The 26,347-nt window shown below is 37.4% G+C and overlaps 1 protein-coding gene across 9 annotated transcripts in view; it reads left to right on the forward strand.

Annotated features, from left to right (window-relative positions):
• The window catches only part of BCAS3 (BCAS3 microtubule associated cell migration factor), a 661,861-nt gene that overhangs the window by 431,206 nt on the left and 204,308 nt on the right, over positions 1 to 26,347 (forward strand). The window lies entirely within an intron of this gene.

Below are 26,347 nucleotides of genomic sequence, written 5' to 3' on the forward strand. Positions count from 1 at the left end.
TCGCCAGCAGGGCGCCAGCCTGCAATCATATGAATCAGCAAGCTGCAAACTCTATTGAATGGAAAGTATTATCGCTGGCCACAAACGGACACTGTTTCTCCTAAACAACTCCCTTGGTGCAGGAAGACCTTGTCTTCATTCATCTATTTTACATATCTACTTCTGTTTTAATTTTGCCGTTTCCTAAAAGTGTTTTCTGTTTTAGATTGCAACTTTTCTCTAACTACCTTATTTCCTGACCCAACATTGGAAACTGCTATTGTATATTTCTAACTGATTTGATACCTCTTCTTTCCTTGTTACTTACCATGTATGACTAGTTTTCTGTTTGCTTCTCCTTCCTATATGCAGCTCTTTTTTTTTTTTTTTAATGAGACCTGTTAAACCTGCAAAATAACCATTAGCATTAATATTGTAAAACGCTAGTCGGTTTGGATCACCTAAAGTTTTATTTAATCATGGATATTTTGTTTATACTCTGACATTTTTTCTATATTCGTGGAGAGATTATTCTGTTGTCTTGCAAACATCTGGGAGATGATTTCTTATTCTTTACATGACCCATCAGATGTCTTGTAATATTAGTACTTGTACCTTTATGCCATGTTTTTCTCAAGGGTTTCAGTCATTTTTTAAGAAAAAGGGGTAGAATATGTGCATGACTTGAGGCTGGTGTTTGTTTTTTGCTTTAACTCAAAATCAGCTGTATTAATGTAGCTAAACTAAATTTCCAGGTCATTCAAAAAATCAAGTTCGACTAACTTTGCTGATAGCTTTTTAAGAAGTATTTTACTGAATTCATGCAGCTGTTATAACTGTTGGGAATTTTGGTAGTGAATCTTTAACTGAGATTAGACAGATTGCATTACTCCTGCATCAAATATCATGCTGTCTTCATCCAGACTTTTAAATAATTTCAACACTTACGACTTAACAATAAAATCCCAGTTGCACAAATGGCAGGTTTACTGATACTGATTATTTGCTTAAAGGGAGAGAGAGATATAGCACATGAGACAGTAAGGCAGCTCCAATAAAGGAATTTGATTTAGATTTCATTGGAAAGCCAGGCTAGTCTAACTATATTTACTTAAAATGAAGGTCTCAGAAAATACTAACTGAAATGCAAAAACTAGCAAATAACAAAAGTGAACTTCTAATAACAAAACTTCTAATCAGAAGTTTGATTAGAAGTTCACGTTTTGTCAGAAATAGATCCTTTTTGTTATATAAAAGGCAATTATTTATATATCAGCTTGCATATATTCTTGATACAATTTAAAATCAACAACTCAGAATATATGTAACCATAATTTTTCTCATTTCAAGCACGAACTTATGAATCCATTTATATTCATAAATGTTTTCCTTTAAAGTATTAGAGTTATAGTCTTCACTGTCTCAGCTAGGTTTTTCTTTTCTTTTTTCTTTTTGCCTTTGATTACTCAATAAGAATTACACATAGGAGCAGAAAATCAATATGTTTACCTCTGCTTATTTTCAAAATTGAATGTTGCTGTGGTTTGATATCAGAGACGGTATAGCCAGTATCAGCTTTGAGGGATTTTGTTTGGTTTAGTTTAAAATTCCTTGTGCAGGTAGATACTGCCTCCGACAACAATTAACTATCAGTACAAGTAAAGTGTTCCTTTTTTTCCTGAAGAAGTAGTGTGTGAAATGAAGAAGAAAATTGTGAGATGATTTCAGGGGAAGATGTTTCTAAATCCTTTTATTCCTGATTTAAAACCATTTGGTAAATCTGACCCATGATATGTGGATTTTTACTGAATTATTAAGATTATAAAAACTACAGGCAGCTGTCTTCACACATCTTCAGACAGTAATCTTATGCATTTTTAACATCCTTGAGGAGATGGGAGAACTGTGTTGAAGTGCAGACATTTGATTAAGGTTTGAATGACTCAACAGCAGTGAAAACGCCCTTGCCTTCATCTTTTCAGAGGCCTAGAGAGGGAGGCCGTTTGTCTTTTCACTTGAGTCCTGCCTTCTTTGTTTTTGTGTTTTGTTTTGTCTTCGCGTAAAAGTTGTTCCTGTGATGTACCATTCAAGAAAAATCTGGTTTATTTGTGCCTCATCCTGATTAATTCCTATTTTAAAAAATCTACCATAAGAACTCTCAAAATCCAATCCTAGAACAGATAAGTTGTGTTTGTCTGTGTAGTCTTTGCAAAAGATTAGTTTCTTTAAATTCATCTGCACAAGTTAAATTAATAACCTTGGAGAATTTCTGCAATTGAAGTAAAACAAAAAATATGTGTTTGGTATCTTTGACTTTTTCTTTTTTTTTTTTTTTTGGAAAGATGGAGTCTCACTGGTATCTTTGATTTAAATAAAAATATATACTGAAAAATAGAACAATCTATAAATACATTTGTCCAAAATCTTTATGTGCTACTAGATTCAAAGATATAAGTTAAGTGCAAGGAAGTACCATTCACTAAAAAATTGCTTTTTATCATCTAAAGCAGAGTAGTTTTTTTCTTTTTTTTTTTTTTGCAGAATTTTTGCATGTTATAATGACCTGACTTCTTAACATATTATCTGATTCCTTGATCAGAAAAACTTTATAAAAATAGTCTGAGTTAATTTTGTTTTGGTTTTTTTTTTTGGTTTACTGGTTAACCTTACGAAAGTCCCTCTGCTAGTCATAGAGTGAATATGTCAGATTTAGGTAATTGCCATTGCCGTACTTGATGGTTAATATGTGGAATTTCCGATCATTGATCTAATAAAACTTGCTGGGGCATCATGGCAGACAAGTACGTCTCTCCTCTCTGTGGCTGTGCTACAGCATGGTATGCTTGGCAAGCTTAGCAAAGCTTAAAATTCAGCTGCATCTATGTGATTCAACTTTGCTTTGACTCGGAGCAACTAAGTACACCATTTGTTTTCTTTTCTAAATATCACAAAAATTGTATTTTCCATTGACTAGGGCCTTTTAAGAAAAAATGCCTAGGGCTGATGGTTTAACAACTTTTCTACCATCTATGCCTCCAAAATATAAAAAAGGTCATGGCCCTATTACTGACTGTAGTGGATCACCCTATGGTCGCTGTAGTTAAAACTGCGACCTTGAAGCAGGGATTGGGTGAGGGAGGCCCTACTTGTGGCGGCTTTCCTCACATTTTGGAGCTTTGATGTGTTCCTGCAGCTGATATAAATGCAAGGAGGGAGTGTCAGGGAGAGGCAGCTGGCTGGCAGCGACAGATTAAAATATTTCTGACCCACAAATGTAACCAAATGGCCATATTTCTTCATTTAACATAATTAATACCTTGTATTTCCATTGACTTTGATAAAGTGGGCTTCCTCTTCCCACCCCATCCCCCTTGCCTGTGTCAACTTTGGGATGACTATAAGAGATCTATAGTTAAAATACTCTGCAGATGATGAAGGATAGCATGTCTTAAAAAAGCTAACATAAAAGTCTCAATTAGGTTGCTGCCTAGCAGGAAGCTTATAACCACATTAAAATGGAAAAGTTATTTCATTTTTAGTATACTGTATTTCAGCAGCAAGAGTTGCAATCTGAGAGTAATATGAAACATTTTGGTTTGGCTGCCAAGTAAATCCACATTTTGTTATAAATGTATAATTACAGGAAATATATGAAAAGTGTTAAATATTTCTTATCAAATATTGTTAAAGAGGTATTCTGGTTACATTTGGAATTCAGAAAAGGCCTGGGTTGGATTTTGATCATGTTACAAGGTCCACTTGTTGCCTTTAATTTAAAGCAGTTGTCCCAGTTTCTTGACCACAGAGCATAATGTTTTAAAATGTATTCTTTAAAAGACAGAGATAGTGGCACAAAATGTGCTGTGGGTTTAAGCAGTGTGTGATTGATCATGTGATTATATCTGTATCTTTTTTTTTTCTTTTATTTTGCCTCAGTGTAAACATTTCTGAATGAAAAGATAGAAGATGTCTTTATTTTAAACAACCTAGTGGTGGTTGAAGAGGCCATCTGGAAAGGCGATGTCAACGGAGGGATAGGGTGGTTGCTGGTGGAGGGGAGTAGTCAGCGCCCCCCAGCACACACGCTGGCCCCCGCAATTCCAGTTTCATGGTGCCTGAGTTGCTCTCTGGTTGGCTGAACTCATTCTCCTCAGCTTATATTTAACTCGTCGCTTGTTCTAGAAAAGTAGTACTGCCTTCTCTGGCCTTTATAAACATGATTGCTGGACAGAGATGAGCAGCACTGATCTGCTGCAATGGTCAGAATTCAATTATATTACTCTCTCTGAGGCAAAAAGCACACATTTAATGCCATAACTAAATTGGATTCCTTCTACGAAGAAATCCTAAATTTGTGTTTAATAGCCAGCTAAATGTAGAGCTGATTTATATTTATAGGCTGGTTGTAGATTTGGTTGATAGAATATGAAGTTTGATCTGTATGTGGATGGTTTTACTACCCCAAATGAAATGTACATATCCTGGTCCTGCACCATGTTTTTCTTCAGTAAAAATGGAAGATCTTTTATTGGAAAATATCCTGGGTAAGTAAACAACTTGTATGGAGCCATGGTTCTTGTAGGAGTGTATATGGTTCACTTAGGAAGTGGGAGCCTCGTTAAGATTCTGATTCCCTGTGGGATGGGGATAGGTAGGGAATCATTTCTCAGGAGAAGGAGAGCTTGCATATGGAAGGGGTGTTCCTGCCAGCTGGGTTTCTTTGCATTCCCAGCAGAAAGATGTTTCATATGCATTTGCCTCTATAGGAATTTTCTCATACCATAGATATAAAGGCCAGATATACACACCGTATTTTATTTGGAGATATCTTGCAGAATTTCTGCCTATCTTTTTTCATGCTACAGTCTGTTGTACAGCAGTAAGACCAAATGATTCCAGTAATAAACCTTATTGGTATGGTTCACTGATTTTTTTGGACTCTGCATTTATTTTAGCAGACTTCCCCAATAACATTTTGCAGTTTTCAGCTTTTAACTGTTGAAAACAAAAATAATAAGTAAACCAGTCCAGGGCTACATTTCTCTTTCTGAAACTGATTCCATGTCATAGTGCCCTCCTTGGGAAGGAACAGCTTCTCCAGCCAGGGCTACAACCCGAGGAACCACTCTTGATGGAATATGAGAAAGAAACGTGTATTACTTACCTTCTTAATGTTTCTGCCTTTTGTTATTTTTTGGGACTTTCAAGAGGACCAACATGATGTTAGAGCTTTCTACTTAGTAAAATTATATACATATATATTTCATTTAAGTTCATAGGTAATCCTGTAAATTTGGTCTTACTCTGGGAAAAGATTAAGGCAACATTCTATTCACATTCATTCAGCAAATATTTGTTGAGTACCTATTATGTGTCATAATAGTGAGTACCTAGAATACATTTACCAGTGTAGATGTTGTTTCCATTAAACAAGTAAGGCCCTACAGCACACATGAGAAATATTATTTAATAAAATGTTTTTTCTATGCTGAAATTTAGCAGATCAATTCTTCTCAACTGTTAGGAGATGAAATGGTTTCTAGTCTCTTAACACTTGAATGACCAAGATTTTTAGGTTTGAAGTATAATCACAGTATGTTTTTCCAGGGCACAGCTTCCCAGAGTCTTTCTTTAGTTTAAAAGTTTCATTTCAGGGTCCTTTATGGAATGTAGGTTAAGAAGTAGTAATATTCCATCTACCCAAAAGTAAAACGAATTTTTAAAAACCTCAAATAAATCAAAGGTTTATTTGAAACGACCAGATTTTTGGGCACTGAAATCAATGATAACGATATGACTTTTTTTTTTTTTTTTTTTTGAAGCATCAATACTGGGAAATTTAGAAAGCCCTTAATTAGAAAGTGATAGAACTGTTATGGTATCATGTGTGTAGTAATTCCAAATCAATGGCAAGGTATTGATCTTCTAAATTTTTAAAGAAATACTAAATTATGTTCAGTGTAGTTTTTATATTAAACATGTGCTATGATTTCAATATGTCCCCAGAGTTCATGTGTTAGAAATTTAATCCCCAGTGAAAAGGTGTTAAGAGGTGAAACTTTTAAGAGGTGATTAGGGCTGGGCACAGGGCTCACATCTGTAATCCCAGCACTTTGAGAGGCCAAAGCAGGAGAACATTTTAGGACATAAGTTAGGGACTAGCCTGGACAACATAGTGAGACCCCATCCCTACCAGGAAAAAAAAAGCCAATTAGATCATGAGGGTGGAACCCTCATGAATGAATTAATGCTGTTATCGCAGGGGTAGGTTAATTATTGCAGAAGTGGGCTGGTTATCGCAGAGTGGGATTCTGACTAAAGGGTGAGTTCAGCCCAGTTTTCTTGCTCTGTCATGTGCTTGCTTCTGCCTTCCATCTTCCACCATAGAATGACCCTCACCATGTGTCTAAACATCCTGTGTATACCACAAAAAAAAAAAAAAAAAAAAGAAAAAGAAAAAAAGACTCTCACCAGATGCTGGTGTCATGCTCTTGGACTTCCCAGCCTTCAAAACTTTGAGGCAAATAAACTTTTGTTCATTATAAATATAGCAGCAGAAAATGGACTAAGATAGCATACTTCATAGTCTTCTAGTTCCTTATGAATTAGTATCCACAAATGATAGATATATGATACCTGTTCATTCATAAGAATGTTCTGTTAACCTCAGCATGGTATTAATCTCCTGATTGGACCACTTCCCTGGTTCATTATGGAAAGGTGAACAAACCAACCAACCCCTCATGGACATTCAGATTGAATGGTGTTCATCGTTACTTAGTTGTTTCTCCATGGAGATGGCTGTTAAAGCAGCAGAGTGCTGACAGGCCTGCTTGGAAGAAGGGAAGCAGTAACAGTTTCTACCCATTCAATTCTTACTCCTTTTTTATGCCCTTTCCTTACCTAATAGTTTCCCTAATTATCTGGTATATTTCAAAGGAAGCTCTGTTAGGACCAATAGCACTTAAATTAGACACTTTTCCCTTAAAGGGAGGCTTGGGATCCAAAGGAATTAGAGTGAATTCACCAAAGAAGCCAGATCCTCTCCAAAGGGGCACTTAACCTTAGTGTCCACCAATATTTATCCTGGCCACATATACTTTCATTAGTATTATGTACTCTGAGGACATTTACATTAGTTGTTCTATTAAAAAAAAAAAAGTTTAAAAAAAAACTTTTTAGGCTAGTTGTAGTGGTTCATGCCTATAATTCTAGCACTTTGGGAGGCTGAGGCAGGCGGATCACCTGAGGCCAGGAGTTCAAAACCAGCCTGACTAACAAAGAGAAACCCAGTTTCTACTAAAAATACAGAATTAGCCAAGTGAGGTGGCACATGCCTGTAATCCTAACTACTCGGTAGACTGAGGCAGGAGAATCGCTTGAACCCAGGAGGTGGAGGTTGCAGTGAGCTGCGATCACGCCATTGCACTCCAGCCTGGGCAACAAGAGTGAGACACTGTCTCAAAAAACAAAAAAAAAACTTTTAAAAACTATTTTAAAAAGAAAAAATTATTCTATTTTTTCAAAAAGTTATTCTCTATTTTTAAAAAGTTATAATTTATAGAACTCTTCACTTACATTACCTGGATTAATACTTGAAATCACTCAAAGAGGCAGGAATTACTATTTTATATTTTATAGATGAGTAAATGGAAGCTTAGTGATGTTACGTTATTTCAGCATAGTTACTAAGTGATAGAGCTGGGAGTCATACTGAGGTTTTGTAAATCCAAATTTTGTCTTTCCACCAAGTGATACTACATAATTCTTATGATGGTAATGATCATAGCTAAAGTAGGTAATTGCTACTTCAGCTTCTTGATGAATGAGGGAAACTAAGTCTCATAAATTTTTCCCCGTAATTGCTAGTTTAGTCTTCACGAAACAAAGCACCTTTCCCAGGATTGCTTTTGGCAGATTATCAACAAGAAAAATCCTTGAATTCCCTCATGGCATATTATTTGTCCTATAAAGTAGCTTATTTAACTGTAGTTTCATTGTGGTCTTCCCTCTGAACTACTTAGTAGTTAAAAGGCAGTTTGTATCAAGCCCTTCTAAGAGCAAATAGTTCCAAAAAGCATTCCCTTTTTCTTTTTCTAAACATTTTATTATTATGGTGGGTTTTTTTGTTTGGTTTTTTTTGTTTGTTTGTTTTTTTTTTTTTGAGACTGAGTCTTCCTCTGTTTCCCAGGCTAACATGCAGTGGCATGATCTTGGTTCACTGCAACCTCCATCTCCCGGGTTCAAGCAATTCTCCTGTCTCAGCCTCCCAAGTAGCTAAGATTACAGGCATGTGTTGCCACACCTGGCTAATTTTTGTGTTTTTAGTGGAAACGAGGTTTCATCATGTTGGCCAAGCTGGTCTCGAACTCCTGACCTCAAGTGATCTGCTTGCCTTGGCCTCTCAAAGTGCTAGGATTACAGGTATGAGCCATTGCATCCAGCCTGAACTTTTTATTATTATTTTTTAATTTTTACTTTTAGAGACATCCTCTCACTGTGTCACGCAGGCTAGAGCATAGTGGCACAATCAGCTCACTGTGGCCTTCAACTCCTAGGCTGGCATCATCCTCCTACCTCAGCTTCCAGAGTAGTTGGGACTACAGGCGTGTGCCACCATGACTGGCTAATTTTGTTGTTGTTGTTGTAGAGATGGTCTCACTATGTTGCCCAGGCTGGTCTCCAGCTCCTGGGCTCAAGCCATCCTCCCACCTTGGCCTTCCAAAGTGCTGGGATTACAGGCGTGAGCTACCGCACCCAGCCGAGCACTTCCTTAAATAATCTATTTATTTTGTGAAATAAGTAAATATTTATTGAGAGCTAATTGTGTTTATAGTAGTGTGGGAGGTGAGAAAACTTTGTTCCTTTCCTAATTCAAGGACCCTTAGTTAGGAAAAGATGAGGTATAAGTACATTTCAATTACTTAAAAAATGAAGAGATACCACAAGGCACTGTGTGAGTAATTGCAAAATTAATGGCATGAAGAGTAAATGCTTATCATAATATTAGAATTGTGACACTGATAAAGTCCTTATCTAGTCCCACTTCCCTAAAAGAAGATAAAACTCAGAAAGATTAACAATACAGGTTTAAAATTATACAGCAAGATACTGCCAGATCTAGAATTCTAATTCAGACCTTTTGGGTACCAGTCTCTCACCTGAACTACACTCTCTCCTTGAACTATAGATACTTAGGTTTTTGAGAGTGAAAGAAAATGTCTAGCAGGTATCTGTGAAACCTTGTGCTATATATACCCTGGGCATTAGGCACGAGGTAGTAGAAAAGATGGTCCCTTGACTCAAGGTAGTTTACAGTGTAATAGGACAGACATCTAAAAAACTGCACTACAAGGTACTTAAGGAAATGACACAGAAGAGTTTTACATACGTATGCTGTGGGAGCCCAGACATTGGAAAACAAACCCTGTTCATGAGGACTGGGGTTTCTTATAGGGGATACCTTTGAACAGGTAGCAGTATTTGGAAAGGCATTCCATACAAAGAGGAGGGCTGTGATTTGCATTATATTTTTTAGTGCTTTCATGATTCGTTGCTATTTTCTTTTACTCTTTCTAGTGTCATCTCTGTTCCCTATGCCTACTTTTCACCGTCTTAGACACTTGTACACGTGCCTCGCTGCCAAAACCTGCATTTCGATATTTGCTGTAACTGTAGGTTCATGTCTCTCCTCTTTGGTATGATGCGGCACTGCCTGCCTCCTGATGGTAGACATCATTTTATTTTTCCATTGGCTTTTATCACTCATTGGAAACAAATGCAATTTATGCCCACTGACAAAATTAAGTATTGGCTTCTTTCATTTGCTGGGTCAGGTTTGACTTTTCTTTTTTCCCATCTGTCTCCTTCTGTCTGTTTTTGATTTCTCTAACTCTAGGCTTTTCTTCTACTCTTCCACAGTTTTCCCTCTGTTAACTCCCACACTCTGGAAGATCTTTATGATGACTCTTTGATCCAACTCTGTATCTATTTATATCTACCACGTGGACTTCTCTTGTTCTTTGAGCCTATTCTCTCTCTCTCTCTCTTTTCTTTCTTTTTCTTTGTTTCTTTTTCATTGTTCCTTCATTCCCTCCCTCCCTCCCTCCCTCCTTCCTTCCTTTCTTTCTTTCCTTTCTTTTTTTGAGACAGAGTTTCACTTTGTCACCAGGGCTGGAATGCAGTGGCACGATCTCAGCTCACTGCATCCTCCTCCACCTTCCAGGTTCAAGCCATTCTCCTGCCTCAGCCTCCCTAGTAGTTGGGATTACAGGCACCCACCACTATGCCCAGCTATTTTTTTTTGTATTTTTAGTAGAGATAAAATTTCACCAGGCTGGTCTCGAACTCCTGACCTTGTGATTCACCTACCTTGGCCTCTCAAAGTGCTGGGATTACAGGTATGAGCCACTGCACCCAGCCTCCTTGAGCCTTTTCCGTATCTCTCTTCTCCTACATTTTGTATTTGGCATTGAATTACCATGCTACAAAATGGGCTGACTCTGTTGTGTAAAAAATAAATGCAATCAAATGAACGCTAATTTATTCTTAACAGTGACTTTGAACGCCTGGAGATTAGGTCATAATTTTCTTACCTTTTCAAATATTTATCTCTAATTTTCCCTCCTGCCAAAGTCTAGAATTCCAGAGTGTTTTTCCCCAGTAATTTAATTAGGCCACAAGTTTGAAGCTTAATGGTAGATCAAAAAATGTATGATATGCTTGAGAGATCAAGACAGCAAATTGATTACTGTTGTAGCAAAGGTTGGCAAATGTGGGAGAAGGAGCAGGTTCTGCCCTGTGCTGCAGGATCTGAGTCAGCGATCAAGGTCAGTCGCAGTTCATTAACTTCTTCTGAAGGCTTATAGTCATTGTAAATATAACTGCTCATACCTTATGTTATCATTATATAGTACGGTTTTGGAATAACTTATGTTCACCTCGAACATAACCTAGAGTGATAGAAGGATGCTGAAATGTCTAGAGTAGCATAAACTGATTTCTGACCATTTTTGCTAGTTTCCTAATGCCCGCAAATGGAAAAGTCTCACCTCTCAAGGTACAAGTGTGGATAAATACTCTCACATGTGCTGAGATCAGACAGGGGCCTGCTTTTAAACAAACCCTCCAAAAATTATTATTTATTTTGAGGAGCAATATGCAGGGATTCTCATTGTACTTCCAGCCAATACATTATTTGACATTAGAATGTATTTCATATGATTAAGATATCACCATTAAGAAAGATACTTTCTCAACAATTCTCATACCTATGTCATTCTTATGTTCAGACAATACCAAAACGCATTTTAACTGTAAATTGCCACCCTTACGCCCACTTTTAAATAATGTTTAAAATATTTCACTTGAAACAAAATGGCAAATCATATTAAGCCTAACAGTTTTTAAGAAGTCTAGGATAAAGGTAACAGTCCTTTACACCAAAGCATAATAACTTGGTTTGAGATTTTTGTATATGGATAACCAACTATACAATGAGATAGGATTCTTTCTTTCTTTCTTTCTTTTTTAAACAATTGAGGTGAGGTTTTGTTGTGTTGCCCATGCTGGTCTCAAACTCCTGGCCTCAAGTGATCCTCTCATCTTGGCCTCTGAGAGTGCTAGGATTACAGGTGCGAGCCCTGCCGAGATAGAATTATTTTAAGAATTCCTCAATGTATTTTAGAAGCATTCACACCAACCTTTATAAATAAACGCAAAGTCAGAAATATTATACTTTTTCATTTGTTAAACGTATGTTAAAGATTATTTGAGTTGCAGGCAATGGTGGTGGTGATAAGATAATGTATTGAGGGTTTTTTTAAGCCAAGAATATCTATGGATATTAGACCATTTTTACTTATCTCATTTAAAATAGATTTTGATCCAATTTCTGTGAGTTGATTTTTCTGAAAATGAAATAATTAACATTCCTTCCTTTTTTTTTTTTTTTTTTTTTGAGACAGAGTTTTGCTCTGTTGCCCTGGATCTTGGCTTACTGCAACCTCCACCTCCCTGATTTAAGCCATTCTTGTGCTTCAGCCTCCCGAGTAGCTGGGATTACAGATGCGCACCACCATGCCTGGCTAATTTTTGTATTTTTAGTAGAGATGGGATTTCACCATGTTGGCCAGGCTGATCTCGAACTCCTGACATCAGGCGATCCACCCTCAGCCTCCCAAAGTGCTAGGATTAGATTTGTGAGCCACCGTGCCTGACCAGCATTCTTTTTCTAATCATTAATTGGGCATTCCGCACACCGAATTTTACAAAGCCTTCAATAAATGCAGGCACCAGACTTACCCTTCCATTTGAAACAGACTGAACAATGATATGATGTAATGGTTTTCAAGGTCTTGGGTAACAGGCAGTTAAGGATAACGAACCCTGAAAGACGGGAAACAAATGAAGTGAGCCCTACAATTGTCCTAGCTCGTCACCAGTACATATTGAAGGGAGGGGAAATCCAGGTGGAGTATAGCAGTCTTCCTGAGTGGAAGAGATAGAGGTGGGAGGCTGGGGAGGCCAAGGTGGCTAGAGTTCACAGGGCAGAGTCCCCGAGAGGAAAGAGCTACACACAAAAAGAACATTCTAGATATCTACAGAGGACATCCTGCAAGCCTTCAGCTGAGCACATGGGAAAATACCCAAGGTCCAGGAAAGCCACTTAAAAAGATCAGAAGGAACATTCACTGGCACTTAGGCAGGGCTGGGAGTAATTTCTGTTCCCATTGGCCAGATTGAGAAATCTCATAATTTGCAAGTAAACAAATACAGGATTTTTATGTCAAATGTGGGGCAAAATTTCCACTAAACTCCTCTAGCCTTCCTTGCCTTAAAAGCAAGATCCAAGGCACCTCATAATTTAATTGCTTATAATGAGTGATAAAGAGAAAAATGTTGTAAGGTTCTTACACCGTATATGAAGTGCTATAATACATCCTAAATGTGTAGAGTTGGATAAGTTACGAATATATGCTATGCATTTTAAAGCAGTCTCTAAAATAACAGGTGTAGCTAATCAGTTAACAAATGGCATCCTAAAAATATTCAATAGATCCAAAAGAAGTCTCCTGGGAACAAAAAAGAGAAAATGGAACAAAGAATATATGAACTAATAGAGAACATTTAGCAATATGGCGGATTTAAACTTAGCCATATCAAAAGTCATATTGAATGTAAATGGTCAAAACACCCAATTAAAAGACAGAAAATGTTAGATTGGATTAAAAAAGGCAAGATTCAACTATATCCTGCCAGTAAAAATCTCACCTAACTGTTAAAACATGAATAGGACAAAAGTAAAAGGATGAAAATAATGATATATTATGCTAGCACTAATTTTATTTTATTTTTAAATAGAGTCTGTCTCTGTTGCTGAGGCTGGTATGCAGTGACAAGATTATAGCTCACCGCAACCTCAAACTCCTGGGCTCAAGTTATCCTCCTGCTTCAGCTTCCTGAATAGCTCAGGCAGGTGCCACCATGCCCTGCTAATTTAAAACTAATTTTTCTTTTAGTAGAAATGGAGTCTCAGCTGGGCACAATGGCTCATGCCTGTAATCCCAGCACTTTGGGAGGCCAAGGCAGGTGGATCAGGAGGTCAGGAGATGGAGATCATCCTGGCCAACAGGGTGAAACTCTGTCTCTACTAAAAATACAAAAATTAGCTGAGTATGTGGCATGCGCCTGTAGTCCCTGTTACTCAGGAGGCTGAGGCAGGAGAATTGCTTGAACCCAGGAGGCAGAGGTTGCAGTGAGCTGAGATGGAGCCATTGCACTGCAGCCTGGGTGACAGAGCAAGACTCTGTCTCAGTTGGAAAAAGAAAGAAAAAAGCAATGGAGTCTCACTGTGTTGCTCAGGCTGTTCTTAAACTTCAGGACTTAAGTGATTCTCCCACTTTGACCTCCCAAAGTGCTGTGATTACCAGTGTGAGCAACCACACCAAGCAAACACTAAGCTTTAAAAAGCAGGAATGGCTGTATTAATAGACAAAGTAGACTTCAGAGCAAAGAATATTATCACAGAATAAGGAAACATTTCATAATTACAAAAAAGTCAGTGCATGAAGAGAACATATCAAGTCTAAATGTTTGGCTCATTACAGAGTGTCAAAACACATGAAACAAAACTGATAGAACTACATGTAGAATTAGGTAAACACACAGTTATAGTTGGAGACTCAACATCTCTTTCTCAGTCCTCAATAGAATAGACAAAGAATCAGCAAGAAGGATATGGAATATTTAGGATAACATTGATCGCAGACTTAATCTAGTTGAGATTTATTAAAACACACACACACACACACACACACACACACACACACACACAACCAACAGCAGAACCACCTTCTTTCCAAGTGCACACAAACTATTTATTACAACATATTGAGTCCTAAAGTAAGCCTCAATAAATTTAAAGGATTTAAGTCATACAAAGTGTCTTCTGACCACAATGGAATTAAATTAAAAATCAGTAACCACAAGAGATTTGGAAAAATCACCAAGTATTTGCAATCTAACATGTCTGAATAACTCATAGATTTAAGAAATGAAAAGGAAAATTAGAAATTGTTTTGAGGTGGGGCACGGTGGCTCACGCCTGTAATCCCAGCACTTTGGGAGGCCAAGGCGGGCAGATCAGTTGAAGCCAGGAGTTAATTTGAGACCAGCCTGGCCAACACTGAAATCTCATCTCTACTAAAAATAGAAAAAATTAGCCAGGCATGGTGGTGCACACCTGTAGTCCCAGCTACATGGGAGGTTGAGGCATGAGAATCATTTGAACCTGGGAGGCAGAGGTTGCAGTGAACCAAGATCATGCCACTGCACTCCAGCCTGGGTGACAGAGAAAAACTGCCTCAAAAAAAAAAAAAAAAAAAAAAAAAAAAATTCTTTTGAACTAAATGACAATTAAAACAAAACTTAACAAAATTTGTGAGGTATGCTAAAACAGTACTTAGAGGGAAATTTATAACACAAAATACCTATGTTAGAAAAGAAAAAAGGTCTCAAATCAGTGGTCTCAGGTCACATCTTTAAAAAACTATATAATATGGCCCAGTGCTTTGAGAGACTGGGGCTCACTAAAGGCCAGAAGTTTGAGACCAGCATGGGCAACATAGCAAGATCCTGCCTCTATAAAACAATTTTAGAAAATTAGCTTGGAATGGTTGTGCATGTCTGTAATCCTAGCGACTTGGGAGGTTGAGATGGTAGGATCACTTGAGCCCAGTAGTTAGAGGTTACAGTGACTATGATCATGCCACTGCACTCCAGCCTAGTTGACAGAGCAAGACCCTGGCTCAAACAAACAAAAACCCAAAAACTATCATATGGATCAAAGTGGAAATTATTTAAATAAAAACAGAAAAACAATAGTGGAAAGTCAAACCTTCGTTCTTCATTTTAATACCAGTAGTATAATCCATTTTTGAAAATGGATATTGGACTTCATCAAAATAAAAAATGTCAGTTCCTCTAATGATTCTGTTAATGGATTGTCACACATTGGAAGAAAATTAAATTTTTTTTTTTTTTTTTTAGACAGTTTCACTCTTGTTACCCAGGCTGGAGTGCAATGGCGCGATCTCGGCTCACCGCAACCTCCGCCTCCTGGGTTCAAGCAATTCTCCTGCCTCAGCCTCCTGAGTAGCTGGGACTACAGGCACGTGCCACCATGCCCAGCTGATTTTTAATATTTTTAGTAGAGACGGGGTTTCACCATGTTGACCAGGATGGTCTCGATCTGTTGACCTCGTGATCCACCTGCTTTGGCCTCCCAAAGTGCTGGGATTACAGGCTTGAGCCACCGCGCCCGGCCAGAAAATTAATTTTTAAAAATTTACAAATAAAAATTATATGTATTTGTAATGTACAACATGCTTTTGTGTGTGGTAAGAACACTTGAAATTTATTCTCAGCAATTTTAAAAGATACAGTATATTCACTGTATGAACAGTAAATTATTAACTGTGGTATTACTCCTCCTTACTAAAACTTTGTACCATTTGACCTACATCTCACCATTGCCCTCACCCCAGCCTCTGATAACCACCATTCTACTCTCTGCTTCTGTGAACTTGTTCATCAAATCCACACATAATTGAGATCATAGGGCATTTGTCCTTACATGCCTGGTTCATTTCACTTAGCATAAGGTCCTCCAGGCTCATCCATGTTGTCACAAATGACAGGATTTCCTTCTTTTTTAAGGCTGAATAGTATTCCATTGTTTATATGTACCACATTTTCTTTTTATCTGTTCGTCTGTTGATGGACACTTAAGTTGATTCCATAACTTGGATGCTGTGAATAGTGCTATAATAAACATGAGAGTGCAGATATGTTCAACACACGAATTTCCTTTCCTTTGTGTATATACCCAATTTTAGGACTGCTTATGGTTTCTGTGGTTAAAATAAAGAGATGGCCAAAGTATGATTTCAATAATCACATGGTATATTACCACACAAAGAGAGTCTCTTTCCTGCTCCCGTACAATGCTCAAAAAGAGGGAGAAAATGAGAACAAATCTTATAGGGAATACACTCGATAGACACAGTGAGTTCCATTTTATTTAGAGTCCAATTGATGAAATCTGGTAACTCAATTAGGATAGAATCAGGCCTCCATGGAAGTAAAGTCTAATCAAGGTTTGACATGTACTTTTCTATGAGAGCTTCTCAGGAGCAATATTTTGACCACACACAAGTCCTTCTACACTAGTGAGTGCTGCAGGTGTTGGCAGGTGAGACTTTGGAGAATAGTTTGAAGACTGACAGAGTAGTACTGCTGCATCCTGAGGTCTCAGTGTGTCTTGTCAAAGTCCTGAGGTTAGGCCAGGCATGGTGGCTCACACCTGTAATCCCAGCAATTAGGGAGGCTGAGGCAGGAGAATCACTGTTGGCAGGAGTTTGAGACCAGCCTGAGCAACTTAGTGAGACCCCAACTTTGTAAAAAGTTTAAAAATCAGCTGGGTGTGGTGGTGCATGGCCATAGTCCTAGCTACTCAGGAGACTGAGGCAGGAGGATCACTGGAGTTTGAGGCTGCAGTGAGCTGTGATTGTGTCACTGTGCTCCAGCCTGGGTGACAGTGGAAAAAAAAATCTTGGGTTTACATGTATTTTGAAGTCCAGTGGTTGAGACCGATAACTCTCATATGTGATCTGATAAGGTGTGACTTAACATTGTCATGAGGAAGGGCATTATACTCCATGTTTTTATCTTAGCAAAAGATAGGTCACCAATGTAGCAAATTATGTGAATGTTTGGAATAATTTCAAAGCTGTCACAGATAGATTATAGGATAGCTGTATTTTTAATTTTTAGAGGAACTGCAATACTGTTTGCCATAATAGCTGTACTAATTCACATTTCCACCAACAATACACCATGGTTCACTGGGAGAAAACATTAATGGAAGCTACACACTGGGAGAAAGTATTTTCCAATCACCCAACTGATAAAGGACTTGTATCCAAATATATAAATGTAAAAAACTCAAAAGTCTAGAATAAGAATAAAAACAACTGAATTAAAAAATGGGTAAGTTTGAGACCAGGCATGCTGTTTCACACCTGGAATCCTAGCACTTTGGGAGACTGAGGCAGAAAGGTTGCTTGAGTCTAGGGTTAGAATCCAGCCTGGACAATAGAGTGAGACCCCAGCTCTACAAAAAATAACAACATTAGCTGGGTGTGGAGGTATGTGCCTGTAGACCCAGCTACTCCAGAGGCCTAGGTGGGAGGATTGCTTAAGCCTCGGTGGGGAAGGCTGCAATGAGCCGTGATTGGCCACCACACTCCAGCCTGGAAGACAGAGAAAGACCCTGTCTCGAAAAGAACAGAAAAAAGAAAAGAAAATTTGGAGAAATTTAAAATGTAGAGAAAATATTGTTCCTTAAACTGTCCACCTTATTTATAAGGTGATATATATAAATAAAAAGATTGACATTACACAATTTTCAACCTGTCAGAAAAAAACAAATCACAGACAATGTGGGGGACAGGGCCTTGGCCTTTTGAGGGTTGGGTTAATTTTTTCTTTTACTCTTGGGAAATAAGACCAAAAATCAGGTCATATATGTATATATCTATATATGTATATGGTTATATAATATGTATATATTTAATATATATGGCTAATATATATATTTTCTGGTTTGATACATATAAAAGCTATTTACCCAGAGATTTTTTCTCCCTATTTTTGTTTTCATTTTACTCAATGATATAATTTTTAGTCTTATTTTCTGATAGTAAAAGAAAAAATTAACCCAACCCTCAAAAGGCCAAGGCCCTTTACCCCCATTGTCTGTGATTTGTTTTTTCTGACAGGTTGAAAATTGTGTAATGTCAATCCTTTTATTTATTTATTTAAAGATAGGGTTTCCCTATGTCACCCAGGCTGGAGTGCAGTGGTGCTGTCATGGTTCACTACAGCCTCTACCTCCCAGGTTCAAGTGATCCTCCCTCCTTAGCCTTCCAGGTAGCTGGAACTACAGTCATGTGCTAACATGCCCAAACAATTTTTGAAATTATTCATAGAGACGGGCTCCCACTATATAGTGCCTAGGCAGGTCTTGAACTCCTGGGCTCCAATGATCCTCCTGCCTCAGGCTTCCAAAGTGCCAGGATTATAGGCATGAGCCACTACACTCTGGCCTCAATCTTTTATTTTTTAGGCAAATAATTTGAAAAGATTTGGCCCAATAATATATATAGATGTTGAATACCATTAGTCCTTAGAGATTTGCAAATTAAAATGAAAATGAGATTCCACTATATGCTTATTAGATATTCCAAAATTAAAAATGCTGATCACACCTAGTCTGGGGACAAGGACATAGAGAACCAGAGCTCTTGTACATCGCTTTTGGAAATAGAAAATTGTACAAACATTTTGGAAAATTCCTTGGTAGTTTCTTAAAACATTTAATATGTACTTGTCATATGATCTAGCCATTCCATTCCTAAATATCTAACCAAGAGAAATAAAGGCATTTTTCCATATAAGAATCGTACATGAAAGTTGAGTATCAGCTATATACACTTGTAGTAGTCAAGAATTGGAAATAATCCAGTGTCCCTTAACAGGTAAATGGAAAAACAAATTGGCATTTATCTATAAAATGGAATACTACTCAGCAGTAAACAGGAATGAATTCTTGATAAATGCAATAATATGGGTAGATCTCAAATAAGAAAAAGGAGCCAGAACAAATGAATACATGCTATATGGTTTTATTGCTAGAAGATGCTAACTAATCTGTGGTAATTGAAAGCAGGAAGTGGTTTCCTGGATCTACAAATGGGGCAAGAAGAGAGATGGATTACAAAGGGGCATGATTTAACCTTTGGCAGTGATGACTATACTATGTTCATTACCTTGATTGTGGTGATGATTTCATGGGTGTATACATATGTTAAAACTTGTTAAGTGGTGCACTTTAAATATATCCAACTTAGTGTATGCAATTAAACTATCAAAATATATTCTCAAGGATGGTGGTTTATACTCTTATTCTATATTATGTTCAGCAGTGCTATTTTGAGATTTTTAAATTGAGTATACCAATTAATTTAGAAGGTCTTTCAAGTGGAAGTTATATAGTGTCTATCGGTTGCAGCTGACTTGTTTCCAAGCCCTTCGTTATTTAATGAGAGAGCTAAATTCATGGCATTTTGATTTTGGACTAAACCAATTGAATATGTATATTACATGTGACTATTACAGCTTTTAAATGGGTAATCTTTTTTCCTACATCTCTACATTCTATGATAAAAAAAATTGGACACTTGCATCTTTGAATGTTTGCCTTGGCATTTTGCTTCAGACTCTTCAAATACAGACTTTAATCCCAATCTTTCTTTTTTTATTTTAAATTAAAATTCACAGGTTCTGGTTTGGTGGGCTGTATGTACTCAATCTGCCATCTTATTCCGTGGAAGTCCTGCTTGGACATTATATTTTGAAATCTGTATTACAAAGTCTTTTATCCTTTTATTAGTTTAGTACTTTAAACCTTAGACATAAGAAAGAAGACTATCAGCGAAAATCAATTGAAATGTAGTTAGATAAAGATCTGATGTACAAGCAGAAGCCTTAGTTGCAGCACAATATAATCAATTAGGACTCTCCAGCTGCATACAGAGTTTTACCCATCCAATCACTTTTCACACGTTTCTTCCATTAGGTTGACTAGAGTTGTTCTTTTTTTAATGTGAATTATGATGAATGAGATTGTTGTTATGAATATAGAGATGGGTCATTATCCTACAGAAACCAGATCATGCTAGTGTTTAGTGATTAGGGCTATCTGCTTCTGCTATCAATAAAGTACAGATTTATCTGTCTCAAATTATGATTGGGAAGCCGTAGTCATTGTTATCTAATTCATTTAACAATGTTACAATACAAATTTATAATATAAAATTGTTTTTGTTCAGCTGGGTAATTGATATAACTTTTAAGTTGAGGGTAAAGGAATATAATTTATCAAATAGAGGTGGGAAATTTTCCGTGGCTTAAAATGAAATATTCCTCAGGAATTAGTACCCCCCAATTTAACACCCTGGGTATAGCCCTTTAAGATGTCAAAATGTGGAAAAAAGAAATGAAGCTGACACACCCTATATGAAGACGCTGGAGCTTTGCAAAGTAATGGGCATCCATTTATTCTAGAAGTCCTATAATTAATTATTACACTCTAAAAAATGATATGACTTTTTCCTGGGCTTGGGTTAAGGAATTCAAGAGGTGAGAAGGTGTTACTGGATCTGGTTTAATGCACCAAGTGACTTAAAATGCCATTGCTAGGTAAATTGGGCTGTCAGCCTAACATTAGCATTTTTTATTAAAAAAAAAGAAAAAGACTCAATCCTTAGAAATCTCCACCCAGGTAGATTAGTAGAGAAGACCTTGCTAGAAACAGCTATTTAATTTTAATCAAATTTGTTTTTCTTTGTCTTTAAAATTGAATTTCTGTTTTTGTTCCTATTTTAAGTTTTTTCTATTCCAGACTCCTATTGTCACAGAAAAAGGCTTTTCTTTTTTTTTAATCTACAGTCCAGTACCTACAATACTTGGCCCTCACAGATGTCAATGCATGGATAGAAAAATGTCATTGTCTGCAGTCATGGATAATTTTAAGGTTATGTGGAAAAGTAGGAACTGTTGCCTGACGGTAGTGGACACCAAAGAAAGCTCCAGTAGAGCTGCTATTCTTGGAACTTCCAGGCCAGCCTTTGAGGTCCATTGATGAAAAGACCTTTGTGTTTTGTGCCATGAGGTGGGGGAGGAGTGTTCAGTACTAGAAGAGTTAATAAACACCAAGAGCTGTGCTCATCCTGTAGCTTTACTAAGGCTTAATCTGTAAGCTTGATTACCTCCTAACCCTCTATCTCTTGCCTCTACCTTCAAGCACTGCAGGGGCTTTATGGCGGTATTAGTGGCATTTTGCCCAACACTGGCTTTAGGGAAATCATTCTACAAGAAAGAAAAGCAGAAAGACCAAATCTGTCTGCTGTGTGTGGTCATTAACACAAGGATAACCTTATGAACTCCAGAGGGCAGGAGGGGATGTCTGTCCTTACTAGAAAACTACAGGTAAAATGTCACTGTTTTTTTCTCTCTCTCTTTTTTTTTTTTTTTTTTTTTTTAAGAGACACACAGAGTTTCTGTGTAATTAATTCCTGGTATTGAGATATTCTGGAGTCCGAGGCCAGATTGAGTGCACTGTTTTGCCAAACATCATTAAGTCATTAGGGTAAGGGACTTGTGAAGGACCGATTAAAAGCTCAGAGAAGCTGTCGTACATTTTTATATTAATCCCAAGAGCTTTCTAATATTCTTTTCTCTTTCTAATGAGAAGTCTCAGATAATGATGTATTATTTCACTTAAAAAAATCTTGGAAAATAAACCAAGACAGGAAAATGATTATGGCCCCAGATAAGAGATTAAACCATTCAGCCAACAAGCTGTCATAAATAAGTTCTGAGCCAATGTACTGTTAAACTGGGAGCCACTGGGTAGAAGTCATTTGGCTAAAATTCTAGCCCAGTGTTGTCAGAAGATATGAAAGAAAGAATGAAAATTCTCCCTTGCCTCAGGGTAAGTAGCACACTGCATATCCAGACTTGATTGTCAGGTCACCTGAAGGATGGGTACCTTACAAATAGGAGGAAACAACTCAGAGGGCCCAGTGGTAAGTGATGCACTTCCATACCGTATGAGGGCTGAAGCTTGCTACCTTTCTCAGGAGCACTGATACCATGCCTTGTGTCTGTAGTGGAACAGGAAGCAGCAGCACAGAGGTCATATGGCATTGTCTGCAGTAGGCTTTGTGCTTTAGGCATAGAATAAAGTTATCCTAGCCATGGAGCACTTGAAATGAGAAGGAAATAAGATGATCAGGTAGAGCCCGAGAATAGAAAACCTCCATGAGGACAGGGTCTTATCTTCTGTCATTGCGTCCCTAGTTGGAATAGTCCCTGATGGAGTATAGCAATTTTTTTAAAAAAGAATCTGAGCTGAAGTATGATGGCTTACATCTGTAATCCTAGCACTTTGGGAAGCTGGGGTGAGAGGATCACTTGAGCTCAGGAGTTTAAGACCAGCCTGGGCAACAAAGTGAGAATCTGTCTCTACAAAAAATTAAAATTAAAAAAAATTAGCCCAGAATGGTGGCACATGCCTGTAGTCCCAGCTACTCAGGAGACTGAGGTGAGAGGATCACTTGAACCTGGGAACTCCAGGCTGCACTGAGCTGTAATAGCACCACTGCACTCCATCCTGGGCAAAAGAGCAAACAGTTTAATTAATTAATTATATGACTGATGAGGGACAAGATGATTCGTTCCTTGCCTAAGCCTGTGCTTACATGCTAAGGCCTGAAACTCTGAAGACCCACTGATAGTGGTTAAATGTAGGATTATAATCAGAGCAAGGTGTGGCGTTGCCATGAAATAATTCTGATAGCCACTCAGAGAGCTAAGAAGTGATTTATTGCTATAGGCGATATTATCTTTGAACCTTTGCTTGACCATTTATGGATCAGTACACCCAGAAACAGTCTTTTGTGTACTAACACAGCCAAAGAGCTTGACTATTTTAATCATTTCCCTTTGATAGTCTGGTCATTTCTTTTGCCTTTTGAAGAAAACGTCCATTAATTGGTGTTTCTTTTTGAGTTGCCAAATGCCAAAAAAGCAGACAGTTGCAGTGTGAATTCAGTAAAGACCATCTTCTTGATGGTCTGAGATACTAGCTGCTTAAGTTATGTCATTCGCTCCATGAGAGGTGACCCACTGTGGTAGTAAACTACACATCTATAGAATTAAGAAGACGTCTTGAGATAGGAAAGAAATAAAACACTTTTTAAAAATGTTTACTTTAAGTTCTGGGACACATGTGCAGAACGTACAAATTCGTTACATAGATATACATGTGCCATGGTGGTTTGCTGCACCTGTCAACCCATCATTTAAGTTGTAAGCCCCGCATGCATTAGGTATTTGACTAATGCGCTTCCTCCCCTTCCCCCGCACTCCTCAGCAAGCCTTGGCGTGTGATGTTCCCCTCCCTGTGTCCATGTGGAAACATAATACTTTTTAAAAGTTTCAGGACACACTGGGGAAGGTAAAGGAAAAAAAAAAAAGGCTATGAAGAGCAAGGCATACATTTAGAAGGGAAGGAAAGGACTGGTGCTCAATTAATTGTTTTCTTCTTTCCCCGCAAAGTATCAATAGCTTTAACTATTTTTCTGTTTATACAGGTACAACGTACTGTACTCACTGAAAATTAAGTGTGAGAAAAGAGTAACAAATTCATGTTGTAATTTTCGTAAAACCCCATGTCTCAGTGATATTTCCACTTAACATTTTGTTGTATAGTTTCTAGATCTCTCCGTGTATATGTCTGGATATATAATACTATTAACAACACTGCCATGAAATCTTTGCTTCTGTGTTCATCCATAATGTAGTTATTTCTATAGGATCGATTCCTTGAGGTACAATGGCTGGCTCCAAGAGTATAGATGTTTTAAATATGTGTCAAACTGCCAAACGTGCCAAACTGACTTTTGGAAACAAACTTGACTATATTCCTTTGAAGAGAAATGTTGCTGTTTCCTGTGTATCCCTGCCAGAATCTGGTGGTTTTTTCATTAGGCAAAAAGTTCTTGATCCTTATTTGTATCTCTTCTTTTGTGAATTGCCTGTTCACATTTGTTTCTCTTATTTTAATTGAGTGGTTTCTTTCTTATTTGTAAGATTTATAAACCCTAACAACATAAACACTAATTTTTGCAAATGTTCCCAATTTGGTCCTTCATAAAGGACCCAAAGTGATGTCGTTTGTTATACTAGAAAATTTAAACTTTATTAATGTTTTTATTATTTGCTTCTGTTCCAAAAGCTTCCTCATCTTGAATATATTGCAGTTCATCCTTATTTTCCTTTAGTCCTTTCATCCAACTTTTAGTAAACCTGAAGAATGATGAGCTCAGAAATGATAGATGGCCGTACAGCTGAGAATTGACCATGGCTCTGAACTCCTTTGCTTAAAATGAACGGAGAGTAAATCCTCAAGTTATCATGGATTTAAAAAAAAACAAAAAACAAAAAACAAAAAACCTTTCTTCCTTTATTTCTTACCTTTCTTCCTTTCAACAGTTTTGTTCTTCCTTTGTATATCTGTAAGATACAGCAGAGCCAGATAAATAATTTCCACCTGTTCTAGTAACAGTGTTGACTCTTGAAGAATAGCATAGTTTCTTCTTCTCTCTTCTTGGAAATGTATTGTCTTCGCCTGGTAATTCATGGGTTGAGTCTGAGTAGATTTTAGAAAGTATTTTCTGACAATTGATGTAGTGAAGATATTTTGCTTCTGTTACTCTGATCACCTACATAGAGAGATACACTGGAGAGAGAGATAGTCAATTCTAATATCAAAAGAGATAGAAGCTTCACTGTGATATTTGTCTGCTATAACTAAGTTTGCCTTTATTCTTGAATTGAAGTACATGATATGACAGCAGAGGCTGGAAAATTTTCGGTTGCTTAATATTTTATTTTTAATACCAAAAGTCTACAATCTTGCTTTATCCCTTTTTTTTTTTTTTTTTTTTTTTTAATCTTGAGATAGGGTCTCACTCTGCTGCCCAGGCTGGAGTGCAGTGGCACGATTCAAGCTCAGTGCAGCTTCAACCTTCTGGGCAAATGGTATGTTCCTGCCTCAGCCTGCCTCGTAGCTGGGACTGCAGATGTGCTCCACCACTCTTGGCTAATTTTTTAAATTTTTTGTTTAGATGAGGTCTTGCTATTTTGTCCTGATGGTCTCAAACGCCTGGACTCAAGTGAGTCTCCCACGTTGGCTTCTCAAGGTGCTGTGATTGTAGGCATGAGCCACCAAGTTTGGCCATTGCTTTATGCTTGAGATTTAAAATGCTGTCTCATAGTATCTAGATATTCTGAATTTTGCCTAAAAGCATCCCACCATTTTTGAGAGGCATCTAAACTGTTTTTAACTAGTTGTTTATTAACAGGAGTATAAATGTGGATTATGAGTTTGTGATAGCATTTCTTTCTTTTTTTAACTTTTTTTAAACTTATTTTGAAAAATTTTAAACTAGGCAAAAGGAGAAAGAATACCATAAAAAATCCCCACTGGCCATCACCCATCTTCAGTGATTATCAATAAATAACCAAGCTTATTTCATCCTTATCTCTCTAACCCCACTGTTTTCTGGTTATTGTTATTTTTATTTTAACAGCTTTATTTGGGTATAATTTACATACAATAAAATTTATCCATGGTAAGTGTACAATTTACTGATTTTTTAAGTAAGTGTACAGAGTTATGCATCCAACCCCACAACGGAGTCTTAGCATACCCCTAGTATCCCGTGTTCCTACACGCGCCTGAACAGGAGCTCACACTCCCCAACCCGAGCCAGTCATTATCTAATTTTTGTCTCTATGTATTTGTCATTCTGGACATGGCATGTAAATGGAAACATACAATATGTAGTCTTTTGAGGCTGGCTTGCTGGCCTAATGTTTTTGAGACTCGTCCATGTTGTCGAATGTAGAATGCTGTGGACCATGTCAGTATTTTGTTCTTGTGGTCGTGGACTCCTTTTCACTGAGCTTTCTTGGCCTTTATCTTGGCTTGAATGTGTGGGCTATGTGCTGAATAACTTCCCTATTATTTTCAGTGTCATTTTAGAGGAAAAGACAGTTGTTGTCTTGTCTTTGTTTTAATGAATTGATACCTGCTGTGTGTTCATGCTGATTCTTAAGTTGTTTAAGGAAATATTTCCTTAATAGAAGAACCTTCTTTCAGGATCCTATTCTTCCT

Source organism: Saimiri boliviensis, chromosome 17, assembly GCF_048565385.1.
Source record: "Saimiri boliviensis isolate mSaiBol1 chromosome 17, mSaiBol1.pri, whole genome shotgun sequence".
In the NCBI taxonomy this organism is placed as follows: domain Eukaryota; kingdom Metazoa; phylum Chordata; class Mammalia; order Primates; family Cebidae; genus Saimiri; species Saimiri boliviensis.